This window comes from Crassostrea angulata, chromosome 2 (assembly GCF_025612915.1).
Source record: "Crassostrea angulata isolate pt1a10 chromosome 2, ASM2561291v2, whole genome shotgun sequence".
Lineage (NCBI taxonomy): Eukaryota > Metazoa > Mollusca > Bivalvia > Ostreida > Ostreidae > Magallana > Magallana angulata.
The window spans coordinates 59,312,674-59,319,927 of NC_069112.1; positions in this window are offsets into that span (position 1 = coordinate 59,312,674).

The following is a 7,254-nucleotide window of genomic DNA, read 5'->3' on the forward strand; positions in this document are numbered from 1 at the left end:
TATCTGTATCTGTCACATTGAGATTAATTACTGCACTGCCTGTGTCTGTTGTGAAGTGATGTTAGTAATTGGATTTATTTATTCGTTAGTATTGAACGTGACAAGTGGTGAGGGGTAACTTAAAGTTACTACCCACCTGAGTTGTGTCTCGAATAGGCTAGCCGACCGAGGGACGTCTGTACTATTCCAGGTTCTGTTCACAGCTGTGGAACGATCAATCAGCTGATCGGAATGCCGAACCCGATCTTAATTACATACACTACATGTCTTCAAATGAACTTTGTTTTGAAGTTAAGGTCAATTTTGAATGATGTGTAGTATTGTGTACATTTTTTAAATATAATATTCATACTTTATTTTGGTTGAAATACCATACACAATGATTTATGATAATTTTATCGAATTCTAAAATCAAGATATATATAAAGATATCCTTTTTCACTATTTTATTTTTTAATTATTTATTTTATTTTTTTCTGCCTTAATGCCGTTAATTTTAACAGGTAATCAGATAATAATCCCATTCTGTCATTTCTGAAAAAAAAAATCTTATTGTAAATTTAGAAGAAAAGGATGAGAGAGCAGAACAATTAATCCCCTGGGATTAATTATCTTGCCTGCTGTAGAAAATTTAGAGGCTTATCTCTATCTGTCATATGAAGATTAATGAACACCTTTGTCTGCAACTGATGTTTGTTTTGAAGTTGAGGTCAACCCTGGGTGATACAATGTAATTGCATTCACTGAAGGATTGCATTTTATAAAACACTTGTTTAAATCTTTTTTAAATACACATGTGGCCGTTGAGGCCAATTGGCCTCTTGTTTTACAAAGCATGGTAATGCACACAAAAAGCATCAAACATGGCTATGATTATATTATGCACCCCAATGTATATATTTTTGACCACGTGTAGAGTGGTTGAACACGAACGATAACTGTTCTGCGTATCATCGTTTAGTAGAAATTAACGCTAGATGACGAAATAAGACATATTTTCATTTATTTTCATGTTTTGACATAAATCAAATTCGGATATGATATTAAAAAAACGACTGGTTCTTACGTATTTTGAGAATATTATTCGAACACTTACATGTATACTTCCGCTCGAAATTTCATAGGAACTGAAGAAATCTCGTGAACTTTCATTCGAGCACCTTTGGATTTATTACATACTTAGCAACGATTAAGAATACATTCCGAACACATTCGCAGGGGGGAACAACATCCACCATCATTGTCAAGATATTTTGCTGCAACACCTGTTAGCTAACCTTTTCGTCTCACTATTTTTAAGATCATCTAATCGAAAACAGAATCATTTTATTGTGTAATTAACGCTCTAGATGTCCTGAAAAGACTATTTTCTTTCTTTTGATATCGCCGTTCGTTGTCCACATCTTCTACCGTTTAAGATTACTTATTCATAGTATTTTAGGTATGACAGTTTCTGTACGTTTACGTATGTGATTGCACAGTCCTGCAACTTAATCCGAATAGAGCGCTGTATATAATGTTTAGTTTGATAAACTGGGATTAGTGCGCTAAGTATGTAATGACAATTGAGAGAAAATCATACATTTTTAGATAAATAAAATGAATAAATTTTAACATATTAAACATTAACATAAAGTATATCGTTTATACCTTGTTTATCACATTTATCGAGTAAATAACATTACATAACATTTTCCGTATGCCATTCCGTTCCGTTTTCCGTTCTGCGTTTTAGCAACACCCGTTTTTTCCTCACATGTGTGGAAGTAGAGAAGACGATTTTAAAAAAAATGACTTTTTTTCATATTTGGCCCCACATGTGGCGCCCAGGGGATGGTAGTGCCATGAATTTTACAATATACATTACCATAGAGATGCCTCACACCAAAAATGGTAACAATCAGCCTTGTAGTTTTTAAGAAGTTAAAGATGTTAAATTGTTAACGTACGACGAACGAAAACAGATAGCAATAGGTCATATGAGTTAAAAGTTGCTGAATGCCTTACCAGAAAATATTCTTCTGAGTATTAAGCAATTAAAAAAATGAAGGGACAGCGTGCGCATTTCAAAGTCAAAAATTGCCTTTGAAGAGGCTCTGGGCAAAAGGGAGCAAGTAAAAGAGGGGCATCCCTCAAGGTATTTGCAAATTAAATTAGAATACATAATGATATACGCAAAACAGGAAACGCATTCTGAATGATGTGGCCTTAGCTATAGAGACCACATGACCCATCATGCAACTCCGCCCGAGAACTGCATGCACAGTACCTGAGAATGAGCCCCCTAACTAACTAGCAGAACTACTACAGAATGGTTCACATTGGGAAGACCAGCAAGACATTCAACGCTGCCTACCTGAAGCACAAACAACTGACTGCTTAACGTGCCATAAATTTGACTTTAAAGCTGAACGACAAAAAGAAATTTACTGGAAATAGACCCGTTTATGCTTGTACTGCAACTTCTGGTCAGAATAAACTAATCTATTGGAAGAAATGCAGACAGACAGCCGGGGTCCCAAGACTGCAAAACCAAGCAGAAGCCTATGGGTAACCTTAATGGAAAATCCAATAATGGGGCAACCCTACAAGAAATATTCCTTGCCCTAAACTGTCCAGCCCCATCCTACACCGGACTGCCAGGCAATGGGAGTAAGGATGGCCCCATGATGGTGAGCCGTAACTTAGGAAATTCCGGACGATGCAACTCGTAAGAAATCCCCGTCAATTTAGGTAGAAAATGTTTTTTCTCTTCTTCAGACCGTCAATCTCACAGGTTGTCAGCCTTCTGCTCTTTGAGTAAAATCACACCCCTATATAATTCCCCACTGGTAATATCTTGTCCTGTCAGGTCTGATATTTGGGCTACTAACAAAAATGAAATCGCATGACGAATCAATGGCACATGTTCTCGAATCTTTCGGTATCAGCAAGCTAGAGACGGAGCATTAGTTGATATTAGATGACCTCAGGGAATCCAAAAATTGTTTTTGCATATCTTCCAAAACACGTAACTAAGGAAGGGAACCGACAATAGAAAAACAAGAGGCGGATCAATAATCTGGTTTTAATCAGATTGTAAAGAGTTGTATTTTAAATAATCAATAACTAAACTTTGACTTAACGAGGCCGGGTCTAATTTGTTCTGCCCTAGATTTTTGGATGAAACTTTTTACATGAATTTCTACTGATATAATTATTATTTTAAGATTAAAAAATAAGACATTTACCACACCGTTTGTTTAGGGGGTCATCTCAAAGTGTGTTAATCTTTAACATAGGACCCTATGGGATTTTGCTTGAAATGTATCAATTTTAAATATTTTTTACATTTTTTCTGCGTTCTGCTCTAGGGATTTCTTTTTCTGTTCTACATATTAAAGTTATTGCTAAAAGGTATCAAATGGTCAAATAAAAAAAACCTTTTACCTCCTGGTTTGTTCCTGGGGTCTTATCAAAGTTGTTTATTGTATGCCCAATTTCCCACATTTGTCCAAAAATGAGGTTTTTTTTAAATAAGGCGGAAATGGTGATCTTTAAAGTATTATAAAAACATTCAGACATATTTAAGTAATAATTAAATATAGTAAAGTGCAAAAAAATCCGGATTTCAAATTACCATTTTTTGACAATGTCCAAATTTTGCCCACCTTTTCCGAGTACATCTGTAGAACTGAAATCGACTTTCGTCCGTAAAATTACATTATCGAAATTGTAAATCTGATGAGCGATACACCATGCCTCTCTATTACGCATGTGCACCTTTCGCGGCACAGATTTAAAACAATTACTGCGAGCCAGAGTCCGGCCCATACTCCATTTTGACACCAACGCTGATCCTCTTCTTGCACATTCATTGGCAATTTGCTGTGCTGACCATCGCGGATGTGAAGCAGCAAGTTGTGCAACCTGTCTGTTGTCATTCACGTCAAAAATTTTCTTTCTGCCAGATCCAGGACACCGTATCTCGGACTTCCCTTCACGAAATCTTTTCAAATTGTCATACACTGTAGTCCTTTGTATGTTTGTTATTTCACACCGTTTTTTGTGCCGAAGTGATTCCGCTTTCATAAAGATTAAGAAGACGTTTTCTGTTGTCAATTTCTGACATCACTGAAGCCCGGAATCTTATCGTCTGCTGAAAGCGTCATCACGTGAGATCACATAGATACACGGGGAATAACTCTAAAAGCATCCTATTCATTTGTCTATGTGAAAATGTTTTAAAAGAGATTATCTGCTTTAAATATTATGCATGCATAAGGTCTAGAAAATAAAATCCGGATTTCTTTGCACTTTACTATATATAACATCACATATTAATGGTCATTAATATAAAATACATTGTCACTGTCTTGAAATATATGAATTAATTAAGCTATATTTAGCCGGGTTAAGGACACGTGACAGAGGGCTATGATTGCTGAACCCTTTTCACATGTTCGACCTGAGCCCAAATATAGCTTATATTTCGGGAAATTTATGTTTATTCTACAATATATTGTTTTCCCTTGGACTGAAATGTCACATTTTCATTGGTTTAAACATAGCACGTGATTGCCTCATATATCTCTATATTTGTTCTGTGAGAATTAATATTAGGCAATATGGCCGTCATTGGTCAACGCCTCGCTTACTCATTTCGACATTTCATAGTATTTAATACATAAACCGCATGCCGTAAGTTCTTAAAGTATTTGGAGTAGTTGCCCTTTGAAATTCTTTAAAATTAGAGTAGTTGCCCTTAGAATATTGACGTCACATTGTTTTGTCTACAGCAGAACATTTGCTCAAATCTCTGCAGAGAAAAGGGAGAAAACATTTAAAATTGAATAGCAACAAAACATTGTAGGTAAGCATGGGTGAAGCAAGGATTTTTAAAGAGTATTTGAAAGGTGAGATTGAAAATTTTGAAGAGTTTAAATGAGTTAAATTGGACGACGTGTTAGGTATCTTGAGGCCTAAACATCTAATTAGCTTGGGCCTAAACGTCTGTAATTCGTCCAGACCCAGTCTGTCTTGGAATCAGTCTGGCCATTCTACATGAAATCATCAGTGAATGGAACATTCTTCTTTTTTCTTTGCTTTACCATGTCAATGTCACAACCTAGAAGGCAAGTTTGTTTAAACATTACAGAAGTCGAACCTTATTCCATCCGAGCTCTATTTTCACACAGTTAATGGGATTTTGACTTGCGTGTTGTTTTAACAACTGGGTAGAAGACAATACAGATTTAGAGATAAGTAAGTGCTTCCACAATCTTGACATCATCGAGCAGCAAGCAGCAGGTGGTGATCCTGGACATAGGAGCGATGATGCAATGCCAGAGATCAATGACAAGGAATGTAGATATTCATTCTGCTATCCATGCGTGAAGTGGCTCGGTAATGGTGACCACCACATACAAGGAATTCTGCTATTAGGTAAACAAAGAGTACAAATAGTTTTGGACTATGTCTCGTAGATACCAGATATCAAGGGGAAAAACCTGAAAATTATAATCGTGATGAAGTAGAAAGCTCTGTATGGACACAGAGAAATAACTAGAATGTGTTTTATCTCTAGTGAGGGATTTATACATGTACCCTAACCCCCTAGTAGACCTTACATGGGACACTAATGGGCTTGATTACAGGATAAATTAAATGTGCAATAATTACAATTAAATGTTTTTCAGTTAACTTTCCATCATATATATATAACTTTTAAGTGAAAAATTTTGTGTATACCATAAATCTGGAAATTTTTACCGTAGATAAAATTTTAGCAAATTTGCGCATGCTCTGCATTCGCAAATTTTTTTTTCCAAAAAAATAATCAACAAAAAAAAAATGTAAGTAAAAATTTTGCCGAAGGCAATGAACAGGTGTCCGTAAGTTGTGGTCATTTAAAAAACGCCTGTTTACATAACCCGGTTATTACACCCTACAACCCGCGTGTGGAGAAAGGCTTCACTCACCATTGGTATCTTCGATTAGCTGGCAGCATGTCTGTCTTAATTTATTTTTTTTAAAAAGACAGACCAGTACTTTTAAACACAGAGAATGACAACTCCATTGCTCGGAAACTCGTTAACGATGTGTACAAAAACAGTGAAACCCCCAAGAAAAAAAGAGAAAATTACACCGTCTTTAGAGAAGAAATGCGAGCGAAAGTGGCGGAATTTGCAAACGAAAACGGTACTCCTAAACCTTGAAGCATTTTGGAGAATTTAACTTAAAAGAATCCACCGTTCGCTATCAAAGAAAAACACACGTTTCTGCTCGTAAAAGAAAGTTAAATCTGGAGATCGAAGAGCTCCCGAGGAAAAAACGGGGTCGGCCGCTAATGTTAGGAGAAAGCCTAGACAATAAAGTTCAGGACTTGGTTTCAGAAATTGCTACCATTTCGAAATGGACGTCAATATATTCAGAAAAGTATTATCGCCACATTCGTTAGGACCGTGCTTGTTGGTTAAAATAAAAAAACCGACCATCAATCATGCCTAGAGATCAAATTGATTGTATAGTTGTAGTATTTATAGAGGCGGCAGAAATATACGATATCCGAAGGTTAGCGAGCAGTGCATGTCATTATGTGTGAAAATTAATATTTGAGTGCTTTTTATTTTAAGCGCCGATGAAAATTCGCAAAAATTTAAAACGTAAAAATTAATCTATAGCTTTTTGACTCAGATTCGCAAACATTAATCGACGTAAAAATTCCCCCATTTACGGTAAACATATTGACCTATGATGCTTCCATTGCCCCTATGTTAAAGGCACTTGTTAATAAATCAGTAAAACCTTTACACATATTGCAGTTATCCTATATGGGATAACTGCATATCATGAAAATAAAAACACAGAAAAAGAACATACCTTTATTTTGTTTTGAAAGAAGATTCATGTACAACTAGAACACATACAAAACAAAGAACACATCTTTTGGAGTTAATAAACTCATTTGCCATCAGTGATGCAAGAGTTGAGGGCCCTACAGGGTAAAGTTGCAATTTGAGTAAGATTTGTTGCATGAACTTGATGAAGGAACAGAAACATTTTCTTTGTTGAGAGAAGGAATGGGCACACTGTCGCATGAAGGAGTAACTGTTGCAAGGTTAAATAAATTGCTATCGGTTTCAGTTTCAGTTTTCATTTTTTTTTTTCGATGGAGGATTTAAAAGGTTGCTTACATCCTTCAGTTGGTCTTTGGACCCATTAAAGCATCCACAACCTATCAACTGTGTAAAATTTGAACTCATAGGATCAAAT